The sequence below is a fragment of the Anopheles funestus genome, chromosome 3RL (assembly GCF_943734845.2).
Source record: "Anopheles funestus chromosome 3RL, idAnoFuneDA-416_04, whole genome shotgun sequence".
NCBI lineage: Eukaryota > Metazoa > Arthropoda > Insecta > Diptera > Culicidae > Anopheles > Anopheles funestus.
In genome coordinates, this window is record NC_064599.1 from 17,163,468 (window position 1) to 17,178,469 (window position 15,002).

Consider the following 15,002-nt stretch of genomic DNA (forward strand, 5'->3'; position numbering starts at 1 on the left):
TCTAAAATCAACGCTCAATACAAAAACAGAGCAGTAACAACAACAAAATACTAGTACGATAAAAAAATAATCAAAAGGCAGAAAGCAAAACATCCATACCTTCAGCAAATGGAAACGTTCGTCGCACTGCAGCACAACTGTCACAGCAAATCGTTACTAATGATTGCCACAAAGGCAAGTGCCGGGACGAACGTTCTCATCATTGTCGTCTGTGGCGCACCAGACGTACGCAAAACTCGTGACTCGGTTTGTAGCCTTTGACTTCTCAAGCGTCATGATTTCGTTTGATGACGGTGATGTTTTCATTCGTTTCTATTTGCTGTTTGCTGTTGTTGTCTTTCTGACGCAAAAGAGATGTATCATCTATTCGATGCAGAAAATCAAATATACCCTTGCGAAGCTAACGATTTAATGTGATTTTTTTCTTCTTGTTTCTTTTGTAGGTGAGTGATAGCAATACCAGAGCATCATATTGGACTGAAACATAGTTGTAAGGTAACTTAAAGTTTCTTGTTTTAAACTAACTCCCAAGTACAGTAGCAGAGATAGGTTTCTTTCCAAACATAATTCTCAATCACTAAAAGTTGACGATATACTACACCGGAATGTTTATTCGTCTACAAAATAACCTCTTTTCATCTGAACACCCTTGAACGAAAGTGTAATGAACTGAAACAGATCTTCTCATACCGGTGCAAATCATTTGTAGGTCGGTTCCAGATTCCAGAAGCATCGTTCGGCTCCGTTCTAATTTCACTAATAGCACACGACCAGTTAACATTCGTTGGAATCGTACACGCACAACGAATTTTAAGCAATTTATTAACTTCACCCATCCCAACAAAACCTAAAAACCACAACCCGACCACAATGTTTGCCTTGGCAATAAACACATTTGGATGGAAAATTGGAAAACTAAACTTCACTACAATCTTCCAGGCGGTGCGGTCCCTCCTTTTAACCGCGCATCACAAACAAAAACACACCAGAAGATGCTTTTAACTTGCGTGAAATGTTCCGGAATGGGAAATCTGGCCCAAACCCAGCGTTAACCTTTTCCCCGGTGCGGGTTGAGCGTTTGTATGCTTCGCTCACCGGACGCGCTCTTTCGCTTGTTTGAGCTTGCAAAACCAGGGATGTTACTTACGATTGGTATAGCGCATCTACGCAAACTACACCATGTAGCCTATAAACTCTATGTCGGTTGTCCTAGTTTTACACCAGGCCGGGCAATACGCGTAGCCTGTTCAAAGCACGGCAGGGAAAGCGTAAACGAACCGAAAGGTATAGAGCTGAAAGCTCGGGATATATTGATGTGGAAAATAAATATGTTTATGTTTGCCGTTAACAGAGCACGAGCAGTGTGCCGGCAGTGCGCAAATATTGTAACTTTGTAAATTACCAAACCGGATGATACGGCTCGTCGCTGTTGAGTGGAGTACCAAATTTTGTGTTCAATCTGTATGGTGGCACGTAGCCGTGTGGTGTGGTTTGTTGAAGCTTTTCCGGAGGCTAATTTATGAATCTGTGTCGATACCGGTAGCAACAATTGTAAATAGTCCCCGCTGCTACCGATTCTCAATCAAAACGTTGCCATACCCGGGAGGCTTCTGTTTCAGGAGCTGGCAGAATCTTCGGGCATGTTTCATGGTTGGGAATGAGAAGAAAATATTGCTATTCAAATGGACAAATTGCTCTCGTCCAAAAAGTCGTGTTATTTAATAAGCAATGAGTTAATTAGCAATGAGTTAACGATTGCTAATTGCTTAAGAATACAAACAGTGGCTTCTGACAGTCTTCTACATTTTGTTTGTATAACAAAACCCTTTTCAGTTTGAAGTTAAGTGCAAGACATTGTTTGGATGTGATGGAGTTTTTATCTGAAGCAACTTCAAATTTTAGAACTTCAACTTCAGATTGTAGTACAGATGATATAGTTATATGTATTTATTATTCCAACAATTTTTTATTTGTTGAGAGTATTAATTAAAATAAAAAAAGTGTTTTTATAATGAGATTCTTTAAACTCTAAAGTTATCTAAAACCTAATTTTAAATTTTAAATCTTATTTTTAAAAACATATTTTCGATTATTCAGCATATATGTATTTCAGATGGCGTTAAGGTGCTCAGTTAGGATCTAATAAATGACCCTCGCACTGTACTTAGAACTGCTATATTCAGCGCATACAATTTATAAATATAATTAGTTTCTTCACAAAATAAAACTCTACCAAAAACCCCTTCCGCGATGATTTACATATACGCTCATTAAGCCTAATTTATGTTATTCTTTCTTTATCCTCGCTCAAGTAACGTCATATTTGCAATTATGTTTTTCTTCTCTGTTTCGGACTAGATCGCATTTACGAGATTTAAAAGCACCATCGCATACCCCTTAGTACGAATGGGCCACCGAAAAACGCCCACCATACTTCAAGATGACGTTTTAATTAATGTTATATCTTCTCGGCAAACTTTCATTATATTTCATCTACACCGCGCACCCATCGGGTCGGGTCTTCAATAAAATGACTGGTGTTTTTTTCTTCTCTTTTATCGCTATCTCTATTTTGTGATACTCACTCCAGATTCCAGTTTGCACCATTTGTCAGTTTACCGTTTTGCGTTTGTTTCTTCATCCTTTTGGCTGTGCGCTATGCGCCAATCAGTGATGTGAAGTGGTTAGAATCAGTGGAAAAGTTGAACGAAAACGGGGAAACTGCTTCTGATGTCATTCCGTGTCGGAATCTATACACTTCTACGGGGTGCCAAAGTACACTCGCAAAAATACCCACAAAAACCGAAGGTTTTTGGCCAACTTTTGACCAGATAAGCCGTCGGTGGCGCCAACGAATTTGCTGTATAAATAGTGTGCCTCAGAAAAAAATGCTTTTCTTTTATTATTCCTTTTATTTTTCTATCTTCTAGAAATTGGTCCAGCAAAAAAAACCAGAAGCAAGAAGTTAGCTTACCTTCTCTGATTTCACAAGCTTCATTGTTACTTCGCATTTAGAAAAAAAAACGGGGATATACCTTTGTCCGATAAGACGTTCTAGTATGAATTATGTATACATTTCGAAAAAGTCTACCAGTCGCTCAATCTACAAATCGCATGCAAGTCGGTGTACATGTCGAAATATCTGATACAAGATAATAATGTTTAAAAGGTGCATTCCAATTAAGTACGATCCTTGCCTGCTCACAATCGCACTGCAGTCAATGGTAGCTTAAAATCCCTACCACGTGGTGTACACTGCTCAGAATCAGTTCCTGTGTATAGTGCGCGCTATAATTATTCTACACCGGACCGTCGCATAAAGTTTTTTTCTCTCTCCCTGAAGCTGGTACTGACACAGGATTAGCACAGTAGTGCAGTAGCCTTATAGCTGCAGGGACGAAAACGATGGACGACTTGTCACGTTCACTTGCCACCTACAATTATTTCACTATCCTTCTTGTTGCTGTGTGTTTTCTTTTTTCTTTTTGCTCTCTCAACTCGCGCGCTTGTTGTGCATTTTCCCGCTGCGAATGCGGCATCACCAGAGCAGACCAGAGAAATTCATCGCTCTTCCAATCCACCAATCCAATAAGCTAAGCGACCATCCGAACCGACCAACAATCTGACCAAGTGGACGTGACATTTTCTATCTCTAGTCCCTCCGGGCGCTTACCAGCACGAACCACACGGAACAGCAGTAGGAAAAATGCATTTACACTTTTCTTTTATCGGGATACTATCTTCATCGTAAAGGACCAACAGTAACAAAATAATAGCAACAACTGAAAAAAAAACCCCTAAAAGGAGACACAGCAGGGACACAATGTGGAAGAAAATCTTGCTGAAAGATTCGCATCCACTGCAGCATGAGCAAAGCTGTGTGCAAGAATAATCCCAAAGTCTGAAACTTCACGGGGAAGATGAAATGAATGAAAATCCACTTTTCACCACACCGAAACGAGCAGCCATTCCGTATCGGCCTGGGGGAGGAGTGGAAGCTGGTGGTAATAGCATCGCAAAGACAGTCGGAAAGGATTATGACTTTTTTAATTTTCTTCATTATGTGTGTACGCCACATCGTCGTCTTCGTGTTAGTCGTCGTCGGACCGTTGTCTGGTGCGCTAGAGTATCGTCATCGTGTGGTCGTTGTCAAATCCACTCGGGAGATGGCCTGAGGACGTTCGCGTTCTCCTTCAGCGTTCTCCATTAAGTGTAGCATCCTTTTTTGGGGGGGGGAGGAAAAAGGAGAGAAAGACAGGCCTATGCCCCCCCTTCATCCCCTTCCCATCTTACTTTTTCAACACGCAAAACGGTTTGTCCGCGATCGAAGAGCACCGAGATTGGTCCGGCAGAGGAGTCGTTCTGCTTCATCGCCAGCTAAAAAGGATAAGTAGGTGGATGGAATCCTTAAACGAGATTCGCTTCTACGGGTCGATCGCCGAAGGGTATATTTCTTTCTAGAAGAGGGAGAGAGAGAGAAGAATTAGAAGTGTTGCCAACGATGAACCCATCCTAGCTACCAACTTCCTCCCATTCACTCTCTCAATCTTTCCAGCCCACCCTCATCCTCAAAACGTCAGGTTACCGTTTCAAATATCCCTTTTCCTGGCTAACGCGTTTGGCATCAAAAAAAAAAAGGACTGGCCACCACGGTTGCTTGAGATGATTATCTTTTATGTCTCAGCGGAGGATTTCCGCTTAAGTGCATTCTTGCTTTCTTGATGTTCGCCGGTGTTTAGTTTTCCGGCGCGTCTGCAAGCGTCGAAAATGGATGGAATGTGTGACTTTCCTGCTAGAAGCAGGCGCCTCCAATAACGATGACAGTTTCAATGGGTTTGGTGTATAAATTCATGGATAACATGACACAGTTCTGTTTTTCGGAATGTTTAAAAACGGTCCGTTTGGATTGTCCGGAACGATGGAGAGTGAGCAGAGCATATTGGTTCTAAATTAAACTTTTATTTACTTTTATTAAAAAAGCATTAGAACACGAAACCATTAAGAACTGTAATCGGTAGTAAGTTTTAGTTTTATCAAAGCTTATGAAAATATTCACTTTAAAATGTTATTCCAACTTTCCAACACTTGCGATTTGGAAATTCCATATTTTTCTATCAACGATTCAGCGATGACTTATCCATCCTTGTACGGTCCACTTCACAAAAAAAACTCAAGAATCATTTACAGAACACCCTTTTAAAGTAGAATCAACTTTTGAGCCATTTTTTTCTTATCCAATACTTTTAACAAAACTCAACCCGATTAACTGCGGCTTTTGCCGATGAAGCAAATGAAACATGACAATAGAAGGTTTGGAGCTAAAAACCGAAGTGCTGAGGAGAAAAGCAAAGGGAGGGAAGGGGGGAAGTTAATTTTCACGCCCATTGCTGAGGAGGAATCTAATTAAGAATACACCGAAAAGGTTCCAATTACCGATCCGATTATTCTGCAACCGTTGCGTGGGTAACATTTTCACCGTAGGCATAGTACAACCGGTGGTCCCAAAAACGCCGGAAATCTACAATTGAAAATGATTAATGACTTTGAACAGTTGCTTGCCAATGCTTCTTTAAGTTTTCCCACACCGGTAACTTTAGGGTATGATCGTATCGGAGAAAAGGTTATTTTTTCACAGTCAAACCTTTAAGGTGAAGTCTCTGAAGGTTGAAGGAGATAAATATTCGACTACAAAATGAAATACTTTCTGTGGCTAGCATATAAAAAGGGGAAAGTAAAAGTGAACTTTCTACCAATCAGCTATATGATTGAGCACTTAGAAAGGATTAATGGATGTAGGTTTACTCTTTTTTTATTTCGTTGCAACCATTCTTGTTGAATAGAAGAAAAACCCAGATTTAAAACTGTAAAAGAAAGCCTCCATTTGTTAGTCCAAGTCTTCCACCTGGCTTAACACGTCAAGCTGCAAATCCTCCGAACGGTGCGAAGTTGACGGTTTTCACCGTTTTACAGAGCAAGCACATGGAAATACTATCTTCGCGACAAACAAGGCTCAGCTTGGAACAATTTTTATCGCTCCATTTGTTACTTCCAATGCGCTATTTGCCGGGCACAACAGCAAACAAGTGCAATCGAAGAAGTTATCCTGCTTATCATTCCTGACGACGGTGAAGGTTTTCGTTTTTTTTATTTCTTTTTCGAAAAAAAAACGATTTCAAGCAATGTTAAAAAAAGGACCACGAAACTCGTCCTAAACTGAGGAAGAAAAATGATGCTGTTTTGCTAAAACTTTCCTGCCAACTCGTTTGCCCTCTGGGCACAAGCGGTGAGGTGTTATTTATGAAATCGTTTATAATTTCTTCAACACGGGCTCCCTCGTCCCTTTCAGGGTCCTACCGTTTTGCTAACGGAATGGAGTTAGATTTGTTGGCATTCGCTTTTTTGTTATTTCCACACTATAAATGTCTTTCTTTGAAAGCACCGTGAGGCGAATGGCCGGGCTGGTAAGTCTTTGCAGCACGACGAGCCAACGACAGTAAACAAACGATCGCGACAACAAACGGGTGATAAATCCTTTACTCACCCACTGAGATAAGCTCCGCACGTACCGAACGGAAAACGGGTTGTGTTCCTTTGTGCAAAGATGCGCTAAATTGAAGCTTTACGTACGCACAATGCACACTGCACACTGGATTTGCTGCAAAAAAAACGGACAATTCTTCTTGCGCTATTGTGTGTAGTACGCGAGACACCTTCACATTGGTGTTTAATCCCTTTCTGGACACTCCGCAATCGACGCGGTGGTGGTGGAAGTGAGAAATGAGAAACAAAATAAAAGCAAAACATGAGCCAGAAGGGGATAAACTTTAATCGTAAACAAACAACACCATACAAAAGACATTGTGTTTTGTGAATAAAAAGGGTTACCCCGGTTGCTCCCAAAAGGGGAAACATATCTTTAAATATGTTTCCCTCCACAGAGAAAACACATTTTCAAGGTGCTAAAGATAAACACTCAATTGAGTTAGATAAAAGTAGGTGAATGTTGTTTGAAGAACAGTTCAACTCAATCTGCTTCTTCTGCGTGGCGCAAGGAACTCCACGAGAAACGGTAGAAACAATATCATTCTCACCAAAAGGTGATTCAAACTTGTCACCTCAGGGGACTAATGTCAATCAACAAGAACTGATACCTGCAGAAGGAGGGAAATGAAATAAAAAAAAACATTCTCCCTAGATACATTTTCTTCGGGTGAATATTGTCAAACCTTGGTTAGGGAGCAAAAAGTTGTAAAATAAGATCAAACAAATCGAATTAGTAAAGGAAGACAATTTCCTTTATAGTTCGCAATCTGTCATCCATAAAGTCAATGCTATGAAATCAGATTAAGCTTAAGCCTGTTTTACCTTTGGCAAGGGTGTGATTTGTGTAGAGTTTAAGCTTTAAAGGCGGCTAATACAGCAATCGAATAAATTACTCTTGTTTCATTTAAACAGTCCAACAACGCTCAGTTCGGTATTTGACGGGTTGTAGAAAGGACAAAAATGCATACCTTCAGGCGTTAGATCTAACTTTTATCACGTTGAATTAGAAATGTAGAGTTCATGGTTTGAAGAGAATAGAATTGCGAAATGTTTGTTGTTTCTTAAGAGAATAGAATTGCGAAATGTTTGATGATCTTTCGAATTCGATGCAGAGTCCCAGATTGATTTTTTAAATTGAAAATTAAATTTGTATATAAAACATTAAAATTGCATTAAGAGCATCACGATAGTAAGGACCATGTTATTCATTACATCAACATTAGTTTTGCATTGAAATCATCTTTTCATTGCAGTTCAAAATCAATTATTACTCACATCAAATCAACTGTCATTGTGACAGAATTAATATTAGCACGTTATCCTTACACCTTATCGTAAACGTAAACATATGTCCGTGTGGAACACACACCATCATCATCAATCCAATGTGCAACTGTTTCAGGTCAGATAAGTTCCCACCATTATTGGTGTGTATTGAAATAGCCTCTGCAAACCATCTTAACAGCTTTCGACTTTTCCTTTTGCCTCTCTATGGTGGAACAAAATTGAACAAGAAAACTCGACAGACTTGACTGTTCTCTTCCCTTGGGCAATAAATCGTCACTAATCGAATGATCGTGCAGTGACTTCTAGCCTTCTTGCGACCTTCTCCGGGCACACATTCAGCGCTTATCATCTTCCGACATACAAAAACATACCGCACGGACGGACAGTCCAGTGGGGTTCCAGTGTGCAGTTTCAGTTCATGAAACTTTCTGACCTTAGAATTATGAGCATCTTCTGCTAACCAATAAAGTAACGAACGGAACGAAATGAATGTATGGGAAACGTGTCACGCACTGCTTAGCAACAAGCCAATATCCTAATGCCCTCCGGGTACCTTTCTCTGACGATGCGGATAACTTTTGCCAGAACCACACATAAAAATTCATCAACCAGAAACAATATGCCTCGGCGTGTTCTTGGTTTCTCTTCTACTTTTTTCTGTTTGCTAATGGGGTTGAGGGGTTGCAAATGGAGCTGAACGGAAGCTATGAATGAGCGAATCAACATTAGCTGTGTTTGCCACCCACGAACCAGACTAACCTGGTCTTTCACGAAGGTTATTCCACGTCGAATAAAATATGACGATCATTATCACTGTTGTTTCATCCCCGCTGCTGCTGTATATGGAACGGTATCACTTCCCATGATCGAGAACTCCATCGACAGGTGTTGACCGTAAATCAAATCGGGAACGGAGCAATTCTTTTGACGCACCATCCATGTGCAGAACGGTATGTTCGGTTGTCTTTACTAAATGATGATGACAAACAGAATGGGAATGGGAAAATCTTCGACAGACAGACTATGTGCTGTTGTCCTGTCAGTGTGGTTCGACATTTTCATGTCAAATAACAAATCAAACCAAGCACGCATATGGTATCGTTCTCCGGTACTGGTGGTAGAACAAATAGAAAGATTACAAGCCGTAACAAATGGTTCCAACGTTTAGCCGTTCCTTTCCCTGCCTTCTTTCGGGCAGCATGAGCAATGCATCGTTCCAGCACGATGTGTACAGCACGATAGAGATCTCGATTTATTGAACCGATGAGCAAAAACCCCTTTTTGCTACAACCACTCATGTGTCTCGACAAACAGTTGCACGCCTTGTCGTGCAGAAATATCGTCTAAAGTCGCGATTTTATCTCGTGTGCGTGTTTACGCTCACTTGTAGGGTACGAGACTATTACTTACGACCGGAAGGGCCTCTCAACAGCGTCCATTTTGTGACATGTTCGCTCTATTGTAGTGTGAATAAAATCCTGTTTCCAGTAAATTGAAGAATACGCATGAGCAACCAAACATACGGTATTACTTTGCTGCTATCGGCGAAGGTCCATTCGACAATGCTTGCCACATAGCGTGAGGGTTGCAAACTACTTCAGCCGGAAGATGTCTTAGTTACCATACGGAAATGAAGCTAACCACCAGTCGGTCTCAAAACAAGAAGGAATTGATTGTAAATTTTGTTTTCTTTTACTCTCGGTAATGTGGTATTTTGCAATTCGTGTAAAGATGTAGCAGATGATTGATGTGGTGAGGAATGTTTGTGGTTTGGTTCGTTAGAGCGCGTCGGAAAGATCTTTTAACGCATCCCGAACGTGTTTGTTAAGCTAACAATATTTAATTAATTTACATCATTTTCTAGCAATTTAATATACAAAAGGGAGAGAATAATAAAAGTGTACAGTAGAGAAACAACTTTCACAAGAGCAGAGAAAATATTATCATGACCAGCTCATCAGTACCACTTAACGCTTCATTCCCATTTTATGTTGAAACGGTGAGTTTATAGCAGACCGTTACTGCTTCAGACCGTAAACGTTTTAACGTCCGGAAGTTGACCGTTTGAAAGCGGGACTCTTCGCAAATTCCCCCGGATCACTTACCGCGCCATCCAGTTCGACCTGAAACTTTCAACCATCTTCTATCGGCGGGTTATGATGAGCAATTGCTACGCTACTACAGCAAAGCATCAGTAAGATAATGGTCCTCAAGACCCGCCCAAAGACCCAATCCGGGACATCAGATTTCTGCGGCACTCAGGGGTTAGATTACTCCACTGTTTTTTTTTTCTTTTCTTTCCACTCAGTGTTTTTGTTTCCTCTTCTTCCTCTTCAACACTCTTCAGAATATTTTGCAGCTTACGTTTCAGCAATGGACGAAAGCGGAAGTTTGTTAAGTTATTGTAAACGCAAACAGCTTTCGGTGAGATAGTGTTCCGATGAGAGTAAATCGACGGTAAAGTAGACAGTATCCCGAAGCAAAAGCTAACCTCTTAAAACGTTGAAAAAGGAACGTCTTTCTCTTGAAATGTTTTGGAAGCAAATGGAGAATCGGACGGGTAAGATGTGTTTGGTTATCAGGATCAGGAAGACCGTCCGATGGCGAGCACCTACCCTACGGTCCGATGATGATGATGATGATGTTGATGATCAGTGAAGATAGTTGGTGGAGAAACAATACTGGAAGAAACAACGGACTTCCACTTCCTGTGCACTCATTTGTTTGTCTATCTATTTTTTTCTTCCCATTTTTATGCTTTGTCGGTTCACGAACCTAGGGGAAAAGCGGGGGAAAAAACGAAACCATGTAATTTGAAGCAATTACCCAAACACGAACCATACACTAAGAACACCGTGAAGCAAGGTAAGAAGACTTCCAACACCGGATGGTATGAAGTTTTCGCTAACCGAAACGGAACACCGATCTGAAAGTGGTATTTTCCGGACGTTATTTCAAGCGCAGTATTATGGCGTGCAACGCGTCCACACACATACACAAAGACACAGAAACTCCTAACGCACAAAGGTTTGAAGCGACGAACGTCCATCGAATGGCTGGGTGGCTAAATTTTTCAGCACCCCGCAGAGAATGCTCCGAAACTTCTGCAAACACCTCGACCAAAGATTCATCTGCTTTAAGACGCATCGAGAGAGAGAGAGAGACAGAGGGTAAAGCGAAACAGATGCGATGAATGAAAACGTTCAAAATGATCCTTCAGAACGCCATCCATTGTTAACCTTATCGCTGGGTGTGTGTGTGTGTCTTTCACCCATTCCGCATCTCTTGGCCATTTTCTTTTGCTTAAGAAGCGAAACTCAACGAGCAGCAGGTCCTTGAGCAGCATGGACAAGCGTAACTGCGAAGGTGGGTTCTTAAGATGCAGCGAAGGAAAAACTTTTAACCATCCTTCAAGCTTTCCATTCTTTTCGCGAAGATGAGCACCCCTTGTCAGGGTTTCTAAAGCAAGGTGCAACCAGCGCCAGCGGGAGTGAAACTTTAGCAAAAGGGTGTACATAAGGGTTGTAGTGAGCCGTTTTATTCTTTCACTGGATGAGCTGTATGTTGTGTGTTTTTTTTTCTTTCATAAACCACTTCCATTTTGTCCTTCCATTACAACCCCCCGAGTGGGGTGAGATTTTGCAGTTAAGAACTTACCCCATCAGCTTTGTGTAGCCTTAATGCACTTATGGCCGTCCTCATAAAGACAGATCCCCCACAAGAACACTTCCGGGACGTATTAAAGTGCAGTTTGGTAGTAGTTTAGTGCACACGCACGCATGGCACGAGTGGAACGAGTGGTTTGCTTTCGTTAGGGTGTATAATTGCTAGTCAAATCAACCCTTGCACCTGCCTAAACGCGTTTCGTTTTCCCCTCCGTTAAAGTCCCCGCACGGTCCGGTGCATATGAGTCCACACATCCGCTGTCAACTTGCTGCGGGTATGAAATTCAATTCGATCAATCTGTTAAGTGGTTGACACCACCACTTTGAAAGCCACTGACAGTCACTTCTGGTCCGATTTAACGGTGAGACGACGGTTGGCATATTAATTTGTCTGATTGTTTCCTTCCACAATGCATTTGGGGTTGGCTTTGCACAGCCGAACATCATCATCATCATCTGGACGAAGCGTGTCGTTGTCCGATCCGCGGCATTGATTATGATGATGATGTTCGGCACGATAGTGCTAGTTAATAATTATGTCTCTAATTATTCCGGTAATTAATAGATACCTTTACTATTAGATTGTCCCATCCAGTCGGTGTCACAATTTGCCACCTATTTTCTGTCACCTGACACAGTCCCTTCAGTTTGTCACACTATGCTTTAGCTACCTCATCCCCATTATTGCTGCCGCAGCTGTTGAGGAAGAGCGTGTGGATTTGGCTAAAATTTGTTAAAGTGGATTCGAAACGTCTCCTAAATTGACACACACGCGCGCTTCACTGATGGCACTCATCTCAATCAGCTTATCCCCGGTTGCCCTTCCTATACACTTCATTCAATCTGCTAATTGGCAACACTGTAATTAACCACAACAGCAAACCGTTTGATGGGGCAGACATTCGTTCGGAATGAACTTGTAGTACCAATAAGGGGGTGTAGAAGTTATTCGATTTAGTTTTCCTATTTTTGGGTGGTTTCTAGTATATTATATAGGTGACATTCACTTCTGAATGGTTTCCAATCAGTATTAAAGTAAATGAGTAAACTTAATGAATAGCGTCAAGTTCTGTGGATCGTATTTATTAATTACAATATGGGGTTAAATTATTTTGGGAACAGTCTTAACAGTTCAAAGATACACAAAAGTGTCGTTTTATTTTAGCACATAATTAGTGAGTTGTAAACACTGCTTATCGAATTCTAATTGTAAATTTTATCTAATTTCAGGTCTACTGTTAGCGTCACATAAACAACTTTTCCTCTTTTCTCTGGATGATTGAACTTTAATGTACACGCCTAGAGGTATGCAATTAACGAAACAATTATGCATTATGTGTTACAATAAAATGTAAATTGAAACAAACTAAATTTTTAAATTAAAATTTTTGCTCAAAAAAATTATTTCTATAATGAGCTTCATTTACAAGTTTGGCACGTTCTTCCGATGTTGATGATACATTAAACCCTTCGTGCGAATCAACTCTACATTTCTGATTGCCTTTTCTAATTGTTCTGAGCTAAAATAAATATCGTTACTGCAGATATACTTTTGCGTTCATTTTTCTTCCCGTCTGCCCACACAAAAAATAGAAAAAAAGATTTCATTTCAACGTTTTTATTGGTTTCATTTCTACGTCTGATATTTGTTTCAACCGTTGTTTGTGGTACATGTGTCTATGACCAAATGCTATCTTGTTCGCGTAAAGAATGGTGCATTTTTCAACTGATCATTTTCAGGACTTTGTTTTTTCCCCTTGGTTTTTAGTCGTCCACATTGTTCATTTCTTCCTAACTGATGTAGCTCTCTCTATCTCTCTCTCTCTCTCGCTCATGCAGTATAACACGTGAACAGAAACAAGACACCCGGCAAAACCCGGTATGAACAACGTCAGCTTGTGAATTTTCTTTTCCCCACGAAATTTTTCGTCCTGCGTCCTATTCTTCGGGACTTTCCTTTTGTTTGTTGATGCAACCGTGGGAAAATGCTGCACGGTGCATGGTTTTTTTTTCGGTTCAGCTTTTATTTTTCTATACCACCCGCGACGAATGCATTGTTCAGACGATTGCGATTGTTTGTTTTACTTCCACCATCAACACCACCAACGGCACACGTCATGTAAACGTGTTTTGCCCATTGCACGGAAGGAACGTGATTTGCAATTCTTATTTTTATTGCCACCGGTCACCGTTCCTTTCCCTGCACTTTCGCCCATTTGCACATGTTCAGTGTGATGGGCAAATAATTGTACAGTTGTTGATTGCCACTGCACCTGTCTCTCTGGGTGAGTGATATTTGAGCATGTAATTATGTGCGAGATTGAAATAGTTATGTTTTCTGCAGAGTTTACAAGCTTTTAGAAAACGGTAAATAACAAGATATTTACATCGGACATATAATTTAATGAAATGTTGTTGTGTTTCTAAAAACTCCATATCCTTGAACATAGAAATCTTGTGGTTATGGGAAGAAAATTTCTTTCACTTGAAAAAGTGTAATTATAAAAGACGCGCTCTTTCTTACATATACCAGCTTCATCACTAGATCAAAAAATCAAAATAATTGTATTTCGTGGTAGCAACAACCACCATACAACGGAGCGTTCCTTCATAAAAACCACAAAATCTAATCATACTCAGTCATTCACTGGCGCTCAGAGAGGGAGACGTTTCATTGCCAGGCAAAACCGCAAAAAACCAACATGCAAATAATGTTATACAACGACAGCAAAATGAAGAGTTTCAGTTTAAACAAAAATAAACGGAATTTATTCTTACTTATAGAACACCAAACATTTGAGTTGTTTAAATTTTAACTGTGTTTTAGTTATTACGCTTTGAATTGCTCATAGTATATAATCATTAACTTATCCCACCATTTTTTTCCCGTCACTTGTCAACATTTTTTTTCCTCTGAATCAAAGCGATATTTCACTAAATATTCAATTTACAAATATTCATATACAACTTACAACTCAATGTCTAATCAAAACTAGACTGAATCGAATTTGCCCACATCACCACTCGGAGTTGGTTACATTTGGCAAACAAGTTTTGCCGTCTAAAAAGGATACGAGTTGACATTTAAAATCAACAAACACAAATCAACCAACCGAACACGTTTCGTTTCATCTTGTTGCAAATATCAAGCAAACCGGAAATTGTACTTTCCCACACCGCAACCCAGAAAGTAACCGAACGAAGATGATTCGCTTTCTGCCACTCATTTACTGATTTGTCTCAGACTCGTACAAAATAAAAGGGGAAGCAAACCCACGGGCACGATGACATTTCCGGTTCGTCATCTTGTGTAACTTTAACCTTAGCATAAGAATCTTTAGAATCGTCAATTTCATCATTTGTCGTAGGAGTCGCTCAAGCTTAAGGACGATCCCTTCGAACCTTCTCAATTCCGTTCAAATGGGAGATCTTCGGGCAGGTTTGGGATTGGGACCGTATCATTTTTCTCAAATACATGTACACGTCCTCATCCAAAAATGCATGCTC